The following is a 20816-nucleotide window of genomic DNA, read 5'->3' as shown; positions in this document are numbered from 1 at the left end:
TTCCAATGGACACTTTCCATTTTAATTAAAAATTATATGTGGGATTCACTTCATTCAAATGCTTTACTTCTACAATATTACTAAGAATCAGCCATTTCTAAGCCCATGCAAATGAAGTCACACAAACACACAAACACACACACACACACACACCTCTTAAACACAATCCAGTAAATGGAGGATAAAGATTATTTTCTAGAATCAAGACAGAAATATGCGAGTACCAACATCTCTGATCTGTGTGATAATTACACAACTATCTGCAAACTAATAGAAAGATTTCAGAATAAACCAAATCTGCTGATACCTTGATCTGGGATTTCTATCCTACAGAATTATGAGAAAATAACTTCCTATTGTTTAAGCCACTCAGTCTGTGCCATTTGGGTATGTCAGTGCTCTCAAACTGCCATTACAAAGATGACAATTTCTCTAAGGTCATTTTAGCTTGAAAGAAAAAAAAAAAAGGAAGACTATAACAATTGTCACTGATGTCAGAAATGTGATGGTTAATTTTATGTTTCACCTTGAGTGGGCCAAAGGTGCACTGATTAAACATTTTCTTTTTTTTTCTGGTTGTTTCTGTGAGGTTGCTTCTGGATGATGTCGGCATTTGAGTAAACAGACTCAATAAATTAGACTGCCCTCCCTAGTGCAGGTAGGCATCATCCAATGTGCTGAGAAGGAAGGAGTTATTTCCTGTTTGTTTCCTGCCTGCCCGTTGAACTGTTTCATTTGTCTTTTCCTTTCCCTGGACTGAGATTTACACCATAGGCTCCCTTGCTGTCTTGTTCTTGGGCCTTGGAACACATCCTGGAATTCTGCTACTAGCTTTCCTGTGTCACTAGGTTGCAGACAGCAGCTTTGGGATTTTTCAACCTCCATAATCATGGAATCAGCTGATTCCTCAAAATCAGCCTTTAATATCTATTTATCTGTATCTATATCAATATCTACAATGCCTAGCTATTCCATGGGGCATCAATATTTGTATGATAAATAAATGTGATGTCTGTACTACTGGTTGTCATCTGTATTCATATGTTTCCCTCTCTGTGTATATGTGGGTAAATCTTATTCATTCTGTTTCTCTAGAAATCCCTGGCTAATACAGGAAGGAAGCTCTAAAGCCAGAAAAATAAATACAGTAAGAGAGGCTCAGTCAATGAGAAATTGTACTAGAATCCAGGAATTAAGAATAACTTGACAAAAGAAAAGAACAACAATAAAAACACTACAAACACATACACAAGTACACACAATCCCCACACTATCACCATTCTACAAAGCTCCTTCCATCCAAGTTATTGTCAACTCTTTAGTAACTGGATATGGCCTCCCTACTTCTTGACATCTACGAGGATTGTCTTGACAACCTGTGTCACAATTTAACCTCTCCAGTAGACTGTCCTCACTACTGCATCATCCAATCTGTGAGCTTCCTAGAACTTATTGTTTCACTTCCTAGATCTTATTCCTTTGTTCCTCCCTCCTCCATGAGGCCTTGTGTCAAACTGCATGTGAAAATCTGCTGTTTTACTCCCTTACTAAATATTTGTATGACCAGAGGACAGCCTCAACCAGGCCCACACAGTTTTCTAATTTTTTATTAGAAAAAAATAGAAAATTAAAAAAAAATTTCTACTGATTATTTTTATCTCCCATGTTTCTCTGGTTTACATTTCTTTCCCCTATTTCTGTAGAGCAAATAAACTCTCTAGTACTCTGTGGGTTGGTTTCCACCTTTCTGTGAGGTTTTTAGAAGTAGCACCCAGCTGTTACTTAGAGTCTAACCCCAGGAGATAATTTTCCAGCAGTGGTACTTCATCTTGTAATAGGAAGCTTCATGTCAAAGAGAATGATATTTTCTGCAATTGCCTAAATTTTTTTTGAAAAGGAAGTGAAATAAGAAAGATACATGACTGTTTCTGACGAATATCATCCTGGGCATAGATTAGTAGGTAGAACTCCTAGGCTTTAGTATCATTTCCATTTTCCCCCATTTTTTTCCATCAAGAAGAGTGATTCTAAAACTCCAGATGATAAAGCAAAATTTAGGGCAATCCAAATTTATGAGTGAACACATACCTGGATTAAATAAGTTAGAGAAAATAGGTCTGGATTGGATACATCTCAATGTACACAGAAACATTTGCAGAAATAATTGCTGTTGTTAATAAATGAGAAATTAAGGAAAGAGAAGACATATATGAAGGTATGTATTTTCAAATTTTTCTAATCAAGAGTAGAGACATCGATTTTGGAAAAGTTGCATGTTAAGTATTTTAAAAATATTAGTTATAACACAAGTTGTCTTAATTTTGTATCCTACAAATTTCCTAAGTCATTAGTCTTAATAATATATATTTTCTTTGTGTGTGTGTGTGGAATCTTTAAGGTTTTCTATATATAATGCCATGTCATTCATGAAGAGAAAATTGTATTTTCCTTTCAAGTTTGATGACTTTTTTTCCTTGCATAACTGGTCTATTTAGGACTTCCAATACTATATTGAATAGCAAAGGCAAGAGAAAGCACTTTTATCTTGTTACTGATGTTACAAGTAAAACTTTCAGTTTTTCACTATTGAGCATGATATAGCTGTAAGCTTTCCATAAATAACCTTCATTATATGAAAGTAATTTCTTCCTATTCCTAGAATACTGAGTGTTTCAGTCATGAAAGGGTTTTGAAAATTGTCAAATTCTATAGTTAGTAGAGATGAATATGTGATTTTTGTCTTTATTTTGCTAATGTGGTGTATTAAAATGATTTTTGTGTTTAACTGTCCTTGCATTTCAAGAATAAATTCCACTTGCTCATGGTATTTAATACTTTTAATGTGCACTTGTGCTTTATTTACTAGTATTTTATTATTTCACATCAATATTCAGCTGAGATTTTTGTCCTGAGTTCTCTTTTTTGAAATGCCTGTGATATCTGGTCCATGCTGGCATCATAAAATGAACTTATAAGTCTTCTCTCCTTTTCAATATTTTCGGAAGAGTTTTGGGAAGTTTGACATTAATTCTTCTTAATTAAGTGTTTGGTGTAATTCTGTGAAACTATTTGGTCCTGAAGTTTTCTCTGCTGTGAGGTGTTTGATTACTGATCCAGTCTCCTTCCCGAATTGAGAACAGTCTGATATGTTTGTTTCATGATCCAGTTTTGGTAGGTGTGTTTCTAAGAATTTTTCCACTTCTTCTAGGTTATTCAATTTATTAGCATATTATTGTCTTTAATCCTATTTATATCTCAGGCAATAGTTGTAATGGTCTATCTTTAATTTCTGATTTTAGTTACCTGATTTTTTTCTTATTAATCTGGCTGAGGGTTTGAAAATTTTGTTGTTCTTTTCAAATCACCAAATCTTAGTTTTCTTTATTTTTCAATTATTTTCATATCATCTACTTTATTTATCTCTGCTCTAATCTTTATTATTTTCATCTCTCTGTTATATTTGGATTTAGTTTTTCTTTTCTAGTTTCTTAAAGTATAAAGTCAGGTTGTGATCTGAAAGTTCTCTTCTTTTTTACCATGAACTCTTTCAAATATATATGTAAAAGTAGAGTACTAGGGTATACATTATTGAAAGTAGAGTATTAAAATCTCCTACTCCTATTGTGTTTTGTCTCTCTATTTCTCTCCCTAGTAGTAGGTTAGAGGTAAAACTTTCAGTTTTTATTTAAACATTTGATTTATTATATTTTAAACAAATTACTTTTTGATTTGTTATGTTTTAATTTGTCCATTTTATTTTAATTTTTATAATTTCCCTCATGAGTTTCTTATTTTGGAATTTTTGTTTGTTTCTAGGGCATTCTTTTATGTTGGCCCATTGTTGTTTAAGAATGCATTTTTGATTTCCACATATTTGTGGATTTTCCAGTTTTTTACTTGTACTATTCCTTTCAAGCTTCATTGTATTTTCATCCAAAAGATACAAGGTATGATTTCAGTATTGTTGAATTTATTGTCTTGTTTTATTGCCTAACATGGTTTATTCTAGGGAATGTTCCATGAACACCAAAGAAATACATATATTCTGCTGTGGTTGAGTAGATTGGCCGGCCTGCCTTTCTTTCTTTCTTTCCTTCCTTCCTTCCTTCCTTCCTTCCTTCCTTCCTTCCTTCCCTCGCTCTCTCTTTCTTTCTTTCTCTATCTATCTATCTAGTCCAATTGGTTCAAAATATTGTTCAGTTCTTCTATTTCTTTTTTGATATGGTTGCTGTTTTTAGCCATTATTGAAAATAGAGTGCTAAAGTCTCCTACTAATATTGTGTTTTTGTCTATTTATTTCTTTAATTCTGTCAAATTTTGCATTATGTGTTTAAAAGCTCTGTGGTTTGGAACAGAAATATTTTATATGATGACTGCAAAAAGAAACATTTGTTACCTTGGGATATGAACATTGAATCTACAATCTTTGTAGTCAGGGGACTTATTTTATATTAAGTAGCTATGGGAGTGGCTTTGACCAGGTGTACAAGGTTTCTTTCTTAAGAATTAAGATGCCTCTCTTTTTCTTCCTGTAGTGATGCCTCAAATGACTTCCCCTGGGTTAGATTTCCCTCCACTGATGAATATTAAGAGTAATTGGTCACTCTTGATAGTTTGATAAACATTTAAAAAATGAATATGAAATTCTGTGTCAATTTTTTAATACCAGTTTTATCCAATTATAGAAAGGAAGAGAGAACGAAGAATAGCTATTTTACATGGTTTCAATAGTTAAAGGATTTCCACAAGAAAATGGCTGGTTATTGTCAGATAGAAGCATGTATTTGTGGGGGGGACTTGATATAAAGAAGGGCTTTCTAATTATCAAAACCAAATAGTCAGAAACTTGACTTCATCACAACAGAGTGATCTTTATCTACATGGGAATTTTCAAGAAAGAGTGCATTATTAAATTTATGGGAATCTTTAAGGATTTATGGGATATTTCAGGATATTATGGAGGAGAGTCTGTAGCACTGTATAGTTTGGGCAATAAAATTGTGTGTAATTTTTAATATAAATTTTGAAGCAAAGCATTATATTTTAAATAAAACACAGCATAAGACCTAATACCTTTCCGTATGCAAATTTTACTCACTTAGGTGTATATTCTGAGCAATAACATAGCCTCTAAATTCTATATGTTTAATTTTTAAGACAGCAAAATAAAGGCTGTTAAAAATTTTCATAATTAATAGTCATCATACATAAAAGAAAAGTATAAATTGGAAGTTAAAAAGTGTGGCATTATGTGGGCCAATACTTTATAAAAATCCTGAATAGTAAGTCTGAAGTTTTAGTGAGGGAATTAAAGGTACTTATTAATTATGATATGTTGACTTCAATTGAATCACTGATTATACTAAAGCTAGATGGCAATATAAATATAAATAAAAGTATCATTAAATATATTTGCTGTTTCCTTAAAGACAACTTTATTCAGGGAAAAATTCCAAAGGAAAAATTATATTTTCTTTTGATTTGCTTGGTAAAATTACAAATTTCCTATGTTGAGTCTTTGTATTTTAATGTGAGTGCTATGTTGACTGCTTAGTGGAAAGATGACTATTGAATGCAGAGGGGTACAAATGTCTGTATGGTGATTTTGGGTGACATGCTATATGCTTCTAGAAAAAGAAAGAACATGAATAAGATAATAAATATTGAGACTAATAGCATCTATTACTGAAAGCAAGGAAAAGAGCAAATGAAGAATCTGTTTTTTATTTCTGGTATAGAAGTTGCATCAAATTTAAATCATGTTGTGGTTGATACTCTATGATGAATAACAATGACAATGTTGCAGTACTATTTGTTTGATTGTGTTTACACATGGTATTAATATGTCTTTGAGAACACTATTGGTATTCAAATTTCATTAGAAGTACATTTTGCAATTTTTGAGTTGTAATTTCTTTATAATGATTTGACAAAGTAAATAAGAGTTAGATAGATTTAAGATCCAATCTAACACCTGTTGAGTAAGTATTCCATGATTTAAAAATTAGAGTATTTGTACTTTTAGTTTTACATAATTAATTTGATAAATAAACACTGGACTGAATTAACTGTATAATTTAATTTCATTACATTTATCTGAGCTCTGCTGTGTTATATAAATCACCCAGAAATTTAATAGATAGAATATGTTTCCTGTTTAATGGTTCTTCTGTTTCTTGACAGTCAAAGTTCTATTATAAGAGTAATTGAAATAGTAGTAGCATTTTTACCAGAGATAATTTTGATTTATAACTATTAACTCTCACTTGGGAATTTTTTAAGGCCAAATAATGTTTCCAAATATACAATAAATTCTTGTAAAAATATATTCTTTTTGCCAAGTTATTTTCTAGTAAATAACTGAGTTTTTCAAACCTTAGTAAATATGAGCTACTTTTAGCATTCAAGACTTTGGGCTGGTTTTGTCAAATATCAATATATCTCTATCTATCTATATCTATCTATCTATCTATCTATATATATATATATATATATATATATATATATATATATATATTTAGAGAGAGAGAGAGAGAGAGAGAGAGAGAGAGATTTTAATATTTATTTTTTAGTTTTCGGCGGACACAACATCTTTGTTTGTATGTGGTGCTGAGGATCGAACCTGGGTCACATGCATGCCAGGCAAGTGCGCTACTGCTTGAGCCACATCCCCAGCCCCAAATATCAGTATATTTTTTACTAATGATTATTTTTCTCAGTTCAATAAGGCAGTTTTGAAAGTGTTCTCTATCTTCATATATTTTTAAATCCACATTCCAACCTCATTATTATTTTTCTTCCCTAGGAAAACTGCTATCACCTAATCTTCTACCATCTTCATATTTATGAGAAATTATATTCTATCTTAATTTGTTGGTCTGCCTTCTTCAGAAGTTTCATATCATTTAGATATTTAAAAATTTGCTATGGCAAAGCTATGAGAACAGGTCAAATTTGCTGTGATTACCTTGAGCTTATGTTTTTATTCAGTTCTTTACTCCACCTGTATCAATTTAAAGAGGTATTTTTCAAGCTTAATTATCTTAATTTGAATATTGGTTTTAGACATTAATACTGATATTCCTCCTTTTCACTTTATCTTCTGAATGCTCTGTTTCTTTTTATTTATTTTTTCTCATTTACATTCTCATAAAACAAATAGCTTGAATTATTTCTATTGTTCTTTTAATTGCCAGGGTAGAAAAAGAAAAAGGTACATCACTGTATAGTAGGCACAGGAAAGGTCTACTGTTGATCACATTTGGCTATTGAGCTCCTTGGTATAGGTTCCTTTAGTGGAATTGGTTAATTATAAATATGTGGTTATGATTCTACATTCAAATTCTATATTTTCTTTTAGTATTTAAGTTACTTCAGTTACTGACAGTTGCAGAAGATGAATGGCTTTCATATAAGTGGTTTTCATGTCTTTCTTGCCTATGAATATAACCCTTTTAATGGAGAAAAGCTTTTGTCATTAACATTTATCTCAGACAATAGTTAATAAACTTGACATTTGACATAACCATTTTTTTTTGGTCTCAAAGTTGGTATCTTTATGGTAAATGAAGTGCTCATGGCTTTGTGTTTTGTTTACATATATAACATCTACCTACCCCACATCAATCTAGTCTTTGAATGTGGTGTCAAGTTAAAAATTGTACCAAGCAAAATTAAGAAGCCAAGGAAAACTTTATTTAAGGCTACTGCATAAAAGCAAGTCTAGAATCAGTTTTGCTGAAGCTGAGAAGGTTGAGTTTCTAAGAGTAAGATTGAGCTAAGGAGAAAATACTAGAGGACATTAGTGGCATTCACAGGCCATTTGTGTGGCCCTTTCCAAAGTAAAAACTAAATTTGCATTTATTTTTTTATTTAGTTAGTTAGTTAGCTATTGAGGATTGAACTCAGGAGCACTGGACCACTGAGACATGTCCCCAGCCCTATTTTGTGTTTTATTTAGGAAGAGGATCTCGCTGAGTTGCTTAGTGCCTTGTTTTTGTTCAGTCTGGCTTTGAACTCCTGATCCTCCTGCCTTAGCCTCCAAAGCCCCACTGAGATTATAGGCATACATCACCACACTGGCTTAAATTTTCATATCTTTGTGACAGAAGGTAGTTTTATTACTCAGAACATGTCCCCCACTAAAGTTAAGCTCCTTATCCTGCCCAGAGACAGGAGATTGGAGTGCGGTCTTTTTTTTTTTTTTTAAGGTGTTATTTATTTACTTATTTTTTTATTAGTTACACATGACAGTACAATGATCTTGACATTTCATACATTTGAATCAAATGGGGTATAATTTGTCATTTTTCTGATTGTACAGATTGCAGAATCACATTGGTCATACAATCACGATGAGAACCAAAGAGATGGCTTTCAGGTCTTTGAGAAAGACATTGCTGGGTGTTCAACTGTCAAGAAGCTTTTAGAAAGATTTATATCTCAAAGGGGTAAAGAGAGAATTTACAATTTCAGGTTTTATAAAGGAAACACTCTAAGAAAAGGTAGGTCATAGCCTAGAGTCAGAAAATCCATCTAAAGTTTAGTGAAATTGAGGGAAACATAGGCCCAACTGGTCAGTGGCATTATTGATTACATGCATATTGACTGACATCTTGAAATTAACTTATGGGTTTTGAAACTATTATAGAAATAATTTTTTATTAGTACACTGTAAATGTGTGTTTGTTGTGTAATATTCATATATGCACATAAATTGCTTCATTTCATTCCTTAATTTTTCTTCTTTCTTTCCCTTCCTCCTTCCCCCAATCCTCTTTCCTTCTTTTCTGGTCTTCCTTCTATTTATTCACATGTTTCCTTATTTACTAAACTCTTTAGCCATTTTCCTTAATTCCAAGATTTGTGTACCTTTTTATTTTGGTTATTATTTTAAATATAATTTACTTAAACAATATTTGCTGTTAAAAACAGGGCAAATTCAACTTGATAAAAATCCAAGGTAACATCTTTTAGGGTTTGTTTGAAAATGAATGACACCTCTGAGCACTGAAAGCTGCTGCTGCTATTTCCTGTGAACATCTTTTAGGTTGACATATTACCTCTAGAGTTCACAAAACACTTTTACTCTCTTTTCATCCTTTCAACAAAGCTGCAAGCTGAATTCTGTACTAGGTGCATCCCCTTGGGCAAGTCTTCTCATATCTTTGAGACTTCATTTTAGAATTAGGTTTCTGCTTAAAGGTAATAGTTAATAACTTGATTATGTCATATGATTATTTTAATGATAAAATGAGATAGCTTAGTTATTTAAGAACCATTTCTTTAAGTAGCGATGGGGAAGTCACTGGACTAGGCTGGAAAAAAGAAAGCACAGTATCGTTTAGGTGGATTACACTCCAATATTTATTAAAATGAATATATAGCTGCGTTAGCTTTTCATTGCTGTGACCAAAATACCTGATGTAAAGCACTTAAAGCAGGAAAAATTATTTTGACTCATAGTGTTAGAGGTTTCAGCCATGGTTGACTGGCCTCATTGCTTTAGCCTGAAATAAGGCAAAACATCATGGTGGAAGGGGCGTGGTCAAGGGAAGCTGCTCAGCTCATGGTAGCTAGGAAGATAAGGGGGCAGGAAGAGGCTGGAGAAAAGATAAACCCTTTTGGGGCTTTCCCCGAGACACATACTTCCTCCACTAGCTCCCACTTCCCAGTAGTCCATTCAAACATCAGTGGATTAACCTACTGATGAGTTCAGAGCCCAGTCATTTCTCCAAAGCCCCACCTCTGAACACAGAGACATTCCAGATTCAAACCATAAACGTAGCCTTTGTAGATTGCTAGTTAAACAACACATAGAGGCATTAACATGGAAGTTACCAGACAATAGGGATGTGCACATCTTGTTCACATGGAATTTTGAGTAGCAAACAATAAGTAACCTGTTTATTTAAAATTTTGTGCAAAATTTTGTGGAGTGCAATGGATGGCAGTGAAGGACAGTGGAGGAAATAGCTATAATCTATGCAAAACTTTGACTAGATCTTATTTGTTGTACATCCTTGACTAGTTCTGTACTCGATAATATATAGAACTTCATATATATAGTAACAGGGTCATAGCCACAGACATAGAGTTGAATAACAGCTCAACATTTTTGCATAATGAATATTCTGGTTCTGCCTTGAGATGAAGAGAAGGGGTAGGGTCTTTAGAGCTTCATTTTCTACAATCTAAAAATAAACAAAAACTCCCAGTAAATTAATGAACTAATTTGATTCTTATTCCTTATGCTTTTCTGGTGGATTCCTACCAAAGAAAGGAATCCATAAATAATGATTAGGATTTTAGGTAATAATAAAATTTTTAAGATCATGTGTGTTTTTGATTACTTTACTTCTCATGTGTCTATTCATTTACTCTTTTACACATTAAGAAGATATTCTGTGCCCAACATGATTCTGGGATTTAGAAATAAAGCATTTGAACAAGATCATTTGAGCTTATATTTCAGTTAGTACAAATAGTAAACAAATAAATAAAAATATTAAGTTTGTATCTATTTTCTTGAAGGAAATGAGAATAACTGCATGAAAAGGAATGAGTTGGCTTAGAATGTGGAGGGCTACTTTAGGTAAGAGCTCATAGTCTCTTTGAGGAGGTGCTATTTACAAGGAGTCTCGAAGAAAAAGAACTTAGTTATGCAAGAAGCCACAGGAAGAAGTTGCATGAAAGACATACAAGTTCAAAGCCACTATGCTTGAAAAGAAGTCACTGTTTTCATGGAAAGAAAGGAGAAATGAGTGATTGAAAAGTAAAAGGTAAAATTGGAGAGGCAGACCAGGGCCAGATCATGAGATTATGATTGGATCTTAAAACCTGGGCAAGGAGTTTGGATTTTTCAAAGGGCTTTGGGGAAGCTTTGAGGGTTTTTACACACAAAAAAATAGGCTTCATTTTGACTTTTTAAAAAGATCATGTTGGTTGATGGTAAAGAATAAATGGGGTAAAGAGAGAACAAAAGTAAAATTAGGGAGACCATGGAATTTAGTTGGTCATTGTAGAAATCATTTCAAGATGATAGTGACTTTAACTAGAGCTATAGTTATCAAGATAGAGTGAAGTGACTAGATATGGGTTTACTTTACAAGTAGAACTGACAATTTGCTTATGGATTTTATTTAGGTAGACTAGGGAAAAGGGCAAATAAAAGTTAAGTTCCACAGTTTCGGGCTTAAGCAGTTGGGTGGGATAGTGGTATCCTTTACTGAGATGGAAAAAGCTAGTTGGGAAATCAAGTTTTGAAGGAGTTTAAGGATGGAAATATACATTTGAAGCATCAGTAAACAGTAATTTAAGACGTGGAAATGAATGAAGTCATTTAGAAGATGAAAAATGTTAGAGAAGAGGGCTAAATTTTGATAGAAAAATCTTAAGTCAAGAAAGGGGGAATGATTATTTAAAAAATCATGAGAATTGGTGGAAAACCAAATCATAGTAACATCCATCAGATTTGTAAAATGGGCACCACTGAAGACTGATGAAGAGAGTCTTAGTAGTGGTAGGATAGGAAGTCAGACTGAACTGTATGGAAGACTAAAAAGGAAATAACAAGGGATAACAGGAACTAGAAATAAGTATTTTTAGAGACATTTTTGACATAATGTGTAGCAATTTAGGGAAGAAAACAGAATAATATGTGGGGGCTCAAGGGAGGGGTTAGAAAAGTTGGGAGACACATATCTTAATCCAATATAGAAGAAGAAATTGATGATACAGAGAAGTGGATTAATGTAGAAGTGAAATTCCTTCTGAATAAGAGAGGGATGTGTTCTAGAGCAGAAAATTCTAGTTTTCTTTTTTTTAAAGCTCATATTATATGTCATGTACTGGGATATATGGTACAAATTTACAATAAAAATCTCTTACTTAAAAATTATTTTAATCTAGGAGAAGAAATATACAAATAAAGGAAAAGTATGAACAGAAAAATTACAGAGATTATATGGAACACTGGAAGAAATTTATAACTGAGTAATGTAACCATCTTGGCTTTCTTGTGGATCTTGAAATTTGACTATTCACAATCTTACTTTTCCTGGTATTTTGTTGAGGATTAACTAATTGATGATTCACTGGACTTAGCACATTGAAAATATTAGAAATTAAAATATTAATTTAGGATATGCTAAAGAAAAACAACAAAATTGAAATATCATCCAGAGAAGATTTTTGAAGAAAGATAACACACATCTTAGATGTGTTGTCTTCACAGTTCTGGTTTGTTGTACCAAAACACCTTTCCTATGAAAACTGCAAGATTCTTCTTATAGAATGCCTTTGAAATGTCAGTTCATTTCTTTTCTTATTATTCTACATTATAAATGTCTGTTTATTGCAAATTATTTTAGTAATTTCCCAGTTGTTTAACCACAGGGAGCAGCTATTTATTATGATTATCCCAAAGGAAAGAGTATGGGCAGAGGGGGCGCCTACACTCATTTTTCAATGGTCAATGTCATTAGCATTAACCTTTTTAGACTGTCTGTCTCTGATATTTAGAAAAGCTGAAAAAGGAAGAATTGTAGTTTTGCTCTTTTGCCCTTATCACCCTTGACTCTTACCTATATTAATGGTTGAGACATGGTCTGATCATCTTTCAGATGGGCATCTCTCAGCGGAGATTGTTCCTTTCTTTCTGTTAAAGAACAGAAAATCTTTTGCTTTGTTGATAGGATGTGTCATTTCTTAAGTGTTGTACTTAGCCTCAAAGAAAAGATTGTTCATTGATACATTTTGAAATTTACCTTCAATCCCTAATTAAAAAAAAAATTGTTACAATGATGCTTTTTCAGAGTCCTCCAAGAGACACTTCATGGCCATATTGGGGGTGTGGGTTTTTACTCAATTCTAGACAGTCTAGTAAACTTAATACTGTGATTAGCTTGTGGGCAATACATTAGCATACTTTTCCAAGAACAGATTCCTGAATCATGATAGTCAATTCCCTGGCTCCTTCTCTGGAGTCATACTCACAGCCAGAATTTCTAATGATTCCCTTTTTCTCTACTCTAGCTCACAGTGACCCTGGATAATAACGAAAACTAACATACTGTGTACCGTTTTGAGGGACTATGTTAGATATCGTGACCTGAACTCTAATATAGCCCAATTAATAGATGGGAGTGAGGAAGACACAGTTTTATAGGTCTGTTTTCCATAGGAGCCCTGGGAATCGGCACAAAGGGTGACTTTAATTGGAGAGATTAATTGTGGTTTAAGAGTAACATGTGGAACAGGAGACTCGTTATGGATAATTTGCCTGCCCAGGGGTATTGAACAATTGACTCTCTTTCCAAAAGACTTCAAAAATCATGTGTGTTAATTTATACCAAATCATCAAAGGAAAAAAATGTGGGTTTTAGTTGCTTTATATTATTCTTCATCTATTTTATAACTACTGAGAGTAATCATCAATGCTTTCTCTGGGGCAACATCTAGCACTGTGAACAACTGAGTCTGCATAAGATCTAGAAAGCTTCCACATTCCTGCCGTATCAGAATTTTCATTTAATATTGAGATTTTCATATAATATTATAGATTTATTTTTTATGATTACTTTTCATATCTTTGTCTTCTCTCTTTTTCTAATATCTATATCCATTTTCCAGATCTTTGCCATTTAAAATTAATCTAATTTTTATATTTAAGTTTTAAGCAACTATAATTCTTTTCTAATGATTTTATTATTCCTTCTTCATATTTGTGATTGATATTATTCTCATTTTTACTTTTAGATCTTTAATGAAGACATTTTAAAAAGCCCCAATTTTAACCTCTGTAGACATCTTTCTTGTGTTTGGCTATTTCTTTCATTATAACCAATATTTCTATTATTCATGAAATTTTCTGTGGGCTTAAGAGTGCTCATTTCCAACCTAATTTGAATTATTTTTTCAAGGTGTATGGCATGATAAAATAACCTTAAAATTTCACAGCAGCTCCAAGAGTCTTAAACATCACTGAGTTAGTGATTATATAACTAACCTTTAATTTTGCTTATCTGTTCTCCTAGTTAAGCTGTTTTCTTAACTCTGAGAATCAAATGTTCATAAAGCAAATGTCAAGCTGAAATTAATATGTTTAGAAATAAGCAGCATGATGGTGAGGCACCGTCATCAATAGCTAAATGCTACTGAGGAAAGACTTCCTGCGCCAGGAGTACTTGAGACCACTAAGCAATATTGAGTTGGATCTTGTAAACTTGTTTGCATTTACCAGTTCCCTGAGTATCCTGATGCTGCATCACTGGGCCCAGGGCAATCCTTTGTTTCCCCTGAATTATAAACACAATGAAGGACAAGTGTTTATAATTGTGTTTATAAAAGTGATTCAGTCTAAGACATCTGTTTATGATTGGTACGGTATATACTTACACTTGGGTCTGTATTTGATGTTGGGGTAAGAGATCAGTGAGGCATATCACTTCTTATAGTGAACTGCACTCTTGTGTGAAATGCCAGGAATAATACAATAATAATATGATGTTGCAGATTTTCATGACTTTTCTTTGGCTTTGACTCTGAGCAGATAATTGTTATATATTTTTCTATTCAAAGAGTCCTTAGTTTGCATCTGAACCAAAAGAATGTCAGATAAAGTGATCTCTTGATGTTTTAGACAATTTTCAAATTGATGAAAAATGCTATGTATCTAGTTCTTCTTTTAATCTCTTTAATCTGTTCATCTTGATTACCAAATTAGTAGGTTGATTCCTGGGCTAGGGTTGTAGCTCAGTGGTAGAGCACTTGTCTAGCACATGTGAGGCACTGGGTTCAATCCTCAGCACCACATACAAATAAATAAAATAAAGGTTTTACGTCCATACACAACTAAAAAGTATTTAATATGTTCATTCCCTTTTTAGATGATAGAGAAGCAATCTTATCTTTAAGAATGAAGAATTAGCCAGGTGTTCTCTTATAATGAAGATGGCATGATTTTAGCATAATAGTCTAGGAATGGGCTCTACTAAACAAATGACTCTACTATCTAATCTGAGAAGAGAGAAAGTTTGTAGATCAGCCACTTAAAAGCTGACTTTGTTATTGGTGGTAGCTGTTCTTCTATTTTAGCTAGTTTGTATATTACACTTAATCTTAGCCAGAAGAATGAAAAATGTTTAACTGGTTTATAAAAAAAATTTTCATATTTAGTTGTCTAGAAATATGTTCTAGGATAAGTTTATGTTGGAATTTTTTTCATTATTGGGGAGTGGATCCACAAGCATTCTACTCCAGCCTTTCCTTTTTTAAATATTTATTTTAAGACACACTCTCTTTGACCAATATTCCTCCCAAGTCTTTATGATTTATTAAAGAAAGAGTACTGGTAGTGCTTCTAATTTTTCACAAATAGGCATTTAACAAATATTTGTTAAATGTGTGCTAGAAGACTTGGTGCACATATGTGAATTACCTGACAACTTCAATCTGGAAATTCAACAGTTCTTATGTGTCGACACTTCATAATTATAGGGGTCATTAATTTCCATTGACTCTCTCTTTTTATATTGTTTCTTCCATTTGATTGGGAATTATGGTTACCATTTCCAACTTAGGTTTGACTTGAACAATTTACAGATTTTTTTCATACTTATTTTCTTTCAATAAAGTAAATAATATTCACTTTGCAGAGTGCATTCTGTGTCAAGGAGAAGCAAATCATAGACTTTAAAAAAATTTTATTATTATTATTTTAAATGTACATATTTATGAGGTACAATGTGATCATTTCATATATTTATCAAATGTGTAATGATCAAATCAAGGTAGTTAGCATTTTCATCTCCTTAACTATTTAAAAAATTTTAAATTAATTTTTATCAGTTAAATTTATTTTAACTGATAAAGTAAAACATATAAATTGTACATATTTATGGGCTACCTTGTGATATTTTAATTTTTTGATTAACATCAGAATTGTACATATTTGAGGTACAGTGTGTACAATGTGTACTGAGCAGATCAGAGTAATTAACATTTCCATCTCTTTGTCATTACTGTGTGTTTGGAGCTTTTCTCTTCTAGGTATTTATAAAATATATAATAGGTTTTTACAAACTATAGTTACCATGCTGCTCTAGATCTCATTATTTCTACCCAAGTTTGTTTTGGTACCTATTAACCAACCTCCCCCTGGTACCTATTAACCAACCTCCCCCTCCAATTTGTATCCTGTAGTAATCATTATTCTACATTCAGATCAATTGACCAACTTCTTCTTCTTTTTTTAAATCCACATGTAAGAAAGAACATGTAGTATGTCTTTCTGTGTCTGGCTTATTTCATTTACATCATGTCTGCAGTTCTATACATTTGCTGGAAATTATAAGATATTGTTGTGGCTTAGATTAGGCGTCCCCCAAAAGCTCATGTGTGAGACAATGTAAGAAAGCTTAGAGGTAAAATGATTGTATTACAAGTCTTAGCCTAATCAATGCATTAATTCCCTGATAGAACTTACTGGATGGTAACTGTAGGCAGGTAGGGTGTGGCTGGAAGATGTGTGTCCATGGGGACAGGCCTTTGAGTATGTATGTTGTCTTTATTGAGCAGAGCTCTCTCTGCTTTATGGTGCCATGTTATCAGCTTCTTTCCTCCACCACGCTCTTCCGCTTTGATGTTCTGCCTTTCTTCAGGCACTGAGGAATGAAATAAAACATCTTTGGAATGAAACCTCTGAAACTGTGATCCCAAAATAAACTTTTCCTCCTCTATAGTGTTCTTATAAAGTCTTTAGGACACAGCAGTGAAAAAAAAACTGACTTAAAGCAGATATTCTTCTTTATGGATGAATAATATTCCTTGTGGTTATATAACACATTTTCTTTATCCATTCGTCTGTCAATGGGCATCTATGTTGATTCCATACCTTAGTTCTTGTGAGTAGTGTCACAATAAACATGGGAGTGGAGATGTGTCTTTGATATGCTGATATCATTTCCATGGGTTATGCAGCTTTGTTGGGAGCAGTTTTTTTTCTGAATTTTTTCATAAATAAAGAGAGGATGAGTATATTTGGGGGTCAGGCAGATCTGGTGTTAAATTCTAGCTTAACCATTTTTTAGCTCATGACTGTTTCTTCATGTTTTAGTTTTGTCATCTGGGAACTGGGGAAGTATTAAAGTCACTTAGTTGCTGTGAAAAGGAAATGAGATATTTGTAGAATACCTAGTATGTATGTATGTATATATATATATATATATATATATATATATATATATATATACTATTATTATAAGTACTTAGTACATACTAGTGGCTCTTCTCCTCTAAAGTTGCACAGCTAAAAGAATAAACAGAATTGGTTATCTCTATGGGAACATGAGATATCAAGTTGAATCAGCATCACCAACTATGATACAAACCTTGAAAAAAATTCAACGTGTCACATTTCCTTCTTCCTTGTTTCAGAAATTGCTTTAAAGAAATTCTAAATGTCTTTTAAAATTATTTTTTCTAATATACTGGAGGAAAATAGTTTAGTGGAAACTATAAGTCTTCCTACAATTTTAAGATAAACCAACAGATACAAGTGGCTAGAGAATCTTTTGCATTTGACCCTAAAACACAAGATGGCAGTAAATTAAAGTGGTTTTTGACCCCACAATTCCATAGTTTATAAAACACATACATTTATAAAGTCCTCATTAACTTTAAAACTCTATTTTAAAGTTTCAGGACAATAGAATTTTAAAGGAACCTTAATTTCTGTTTCCCCACCAAATTATAGAAGTAGCACATCGACCTCTTAATCATTAAACACAAAATGAGGACAGTTACTGAATGAGGAGTGCTGTCCTAGTGTTAATTATGGAATTGGATATAATATAATATTCTGGGTAGTAGTTGGTGCTTGTGGGTAAAATACTCAAATGCTTGCTCTGGAGAGCTGCTAATGGTTTCTTGATTAAGAGCAAGATATGGAAAAAATGGGAGAGATATAAAAAAGCAATAGAATTCCATTGGAAGTTTCTCTGGGGTGAGCCTTTTGCTGTATCCAATTCACTCTGCCTGTAGAGCTTTGACAATGAGAAGACATCATTTTCCATATATATAGACAGTAGACAAACTTGAGAAACTCTGGCTCCTCTCTGATTTATAGGAATAATAGTTTATTTAGACAAGGAAAATTGAAGGGAAGGAGAGCAAGTCAGAATCAGGGGCAGTGTGGATCCATTTCTGAATGGATCCATTTCTGTTTAGATTTTAGCAGAAATTCATCTACCCATTATTTAGATTGTCCCAGGAGCCACCTCTTGAGGTATCAGAACCAGGCAAAAGCTGACCATGAGAGGGGAGGAGAAAGCCTGTGTCTGCCCACTACTACAAACTGCTGCATGGAACCCAATCTTCAAGGCTGAGGGGTTGAATGTTAGCCCCCTCCTTCGCCCCAGATCAAAGCCTGGAGCAGCAGCTATTAAAACCACTTATTCTGTCAGTTTTCAACACACAGATTTCTTTTTACTTTGCAAAAGGTTGGGTAGAAAGATGAACAGAGCTAGGCATTGTGCTTTCTCTGACACCCTTGAATACAAAGCATCTCTGAAGGAAATAAAGTTTAGAAAATTCTTAAAAGTTCAGGCATTTTGGAATGCGAAATTCTGCCTTGATCTTTTGATGGAAGTCCTCTCTTGCCTTTTTTTCTGTGTCTTACATTGTAAATTTCCCCCGTTTCTCATATTTTTATTCTTTTCTTACTGAACTCACTAGCTCTGGTTTCCTACTACTGGCCTTTAAGGCCTTTAGAATCTTCAAATATTAGTTTCTCCCTGAGAAAGTTCAAAATTAAATAATTTCTTCAAGAGAGTCTGGAAAGTAGGGACAGAGGATGAATGACACTGCGCTTTTCTGCTTTGCTTTGAAAGAATCCTCCAGGTTTATAAGTGTTTTAGGGAGGAAGGTTGCTGTAACAATTGTCATTTCAAATAGCAAAAATCTGGTTTTGACTCCATGGAAAATGAATAACAGATGAAGAACTCAGGCAATATGGCATTGAGAAAAATGGTATCCAATAACAGGATTGTGAAGCATCACACTTGACAAAGTCTATTGTACATTGTGCACCTGATATATCCTGCCATGGCAATTGTCAGGAGAGGAGCAGCCTGTTGCTGGCAACAAGAGCCTCACCTTGGTGGAGAAACAAATGACAGGTGCATGCACCTGACCCTCTACACTCTTCCCTGTCACACCCGTAAAACCTGGTTATGAACTCCACAGGAAACCTTCAATTTGCCTTGCTATTTCAGTACAAAAAGAAGTTAATGTCACATTTCTCTTGTGTGGTTGTGCTCTCTTGACAACATGATCATTTGTGTCCATTTTATACACTGCTTTGAGAACATACCTTATTTTTCATTTTCTTTTCTCTTCTGCATGTGTACTGAGGGTAACCAATCATTTTGTGCCTTTTGACAGGTAGACACCATACTTTTATTAGTTGTGTCTTTCTTCTGATGTCTAAGATGGTGTTCTTTACCACAAAGTTGGTATATGAAGGATAAACAGAAACAATCTCACAACAAGTAAGGGAAACTTAGCATTGCATTTGGAACCTTAACCATGTATGATTTCGTGAGTTCATATTGTTAAGATACTCTGTGTTACAGATTCCATTCTAAGAGGAAGCCTTGGCTCCTTTTCAGCATTTGAACTGTATAAAGAAGCAAGGGAATAAGGAGAATGTGGTGGGAGAGAGAAGGAGGAAAAGAATATAAATGTTCCTAACCAGTCTCTTTCCATGTTTGCACTCACTTTTATAATAATAATTGTCATATAACTCTGAAACCCTTCTTTTTCTTTTTCTGATGATAATGTTGTACAATTCTGTTCCTCAGTTTTCCCATTTCAGAATGGAATGAATTTATTACCTATTTTATGTTGGTAGCTTGAAGAATAAATGAACTAATAGATGTAAGATCCTTAGATCATTGCTTGGCATCTAGTAAGTGCTCAGTAATCAACAATATCATAATTTTATCTGGATTAGCACCAGGAAACAAGTACTGATGAATGTGTCCATCACCGGTTATCTCAACTGATGGGGATATATTTGGTGGGTTAATAGTAAAATAGTCAATAAAAATTTTCTGCCTTTCATTACTAACTTGTCAATTTCACAGGAAATTTTGTCATAAAATTCTCATTATCTGTTCATCTTTTAATGATGACATTGAAAATTACTTGTTCATACCTACCAAAGAGCTCTTGACAATTTTTTTTTTTTTTTTTTTTTGCCACACCTCTGATCCATTTTCTCACCACAAACTACTGTTTTCTAAAGTAGGGGATGCTACCAGATGAAGGTCTTATCTCCAGATTATTGTATAATTAATAGAAATAAGTTTGCACCTGGGAAGAACAAAGAAGAGTCTGAGAGGACGCAGCATTGTTCTTAGTGCCAAAGGGACAAGATGTACTGAATTGTTTATTTGGGGTAAAACACTCGCTGCTGAGCACACAGAGAGGATGGACTGCTGTGGCAAAACATGAATCTCTACAATCAGAAAATATACCAGATTAAAAGTGACTACAGCAAAGGATATTGGGTTGAAGGATTTATTGATTTATTCATATGTCTTGGAGATATTATATAAAATATTAAGAGAATATCATTCTTTAAATTTTTATCTTATGTATGATTCAGCAATAATTCACTTGGGAAGTGTTGGTGTCATGTATGACAATAGCATGGTAGCTTTAACTGTCCTATAGATTCTTGTAAAGTTCTGAATTATCTAAAGATAACTACAATGAGGAAAAAAGGAGAGGGAAATGGTAAAGAAATATTA

Source organism: Marmota flaviventris, chromosome 1 (genome assembly GCF_047511675.1).
Source record: "Marmota flaviventris isolate mMarFla1 chromosome 1, mMarFla1.hap1, whole genome shotgun sequence".
Lineage (NCBI taxonomy): Eukaryota > Metazoa > Chordata > Mammalia > Rodentia > Sciuridae > Marmota > Marmota flaviventris.
Note: the sequence above shows the minus strand (reverse complement) of the source record.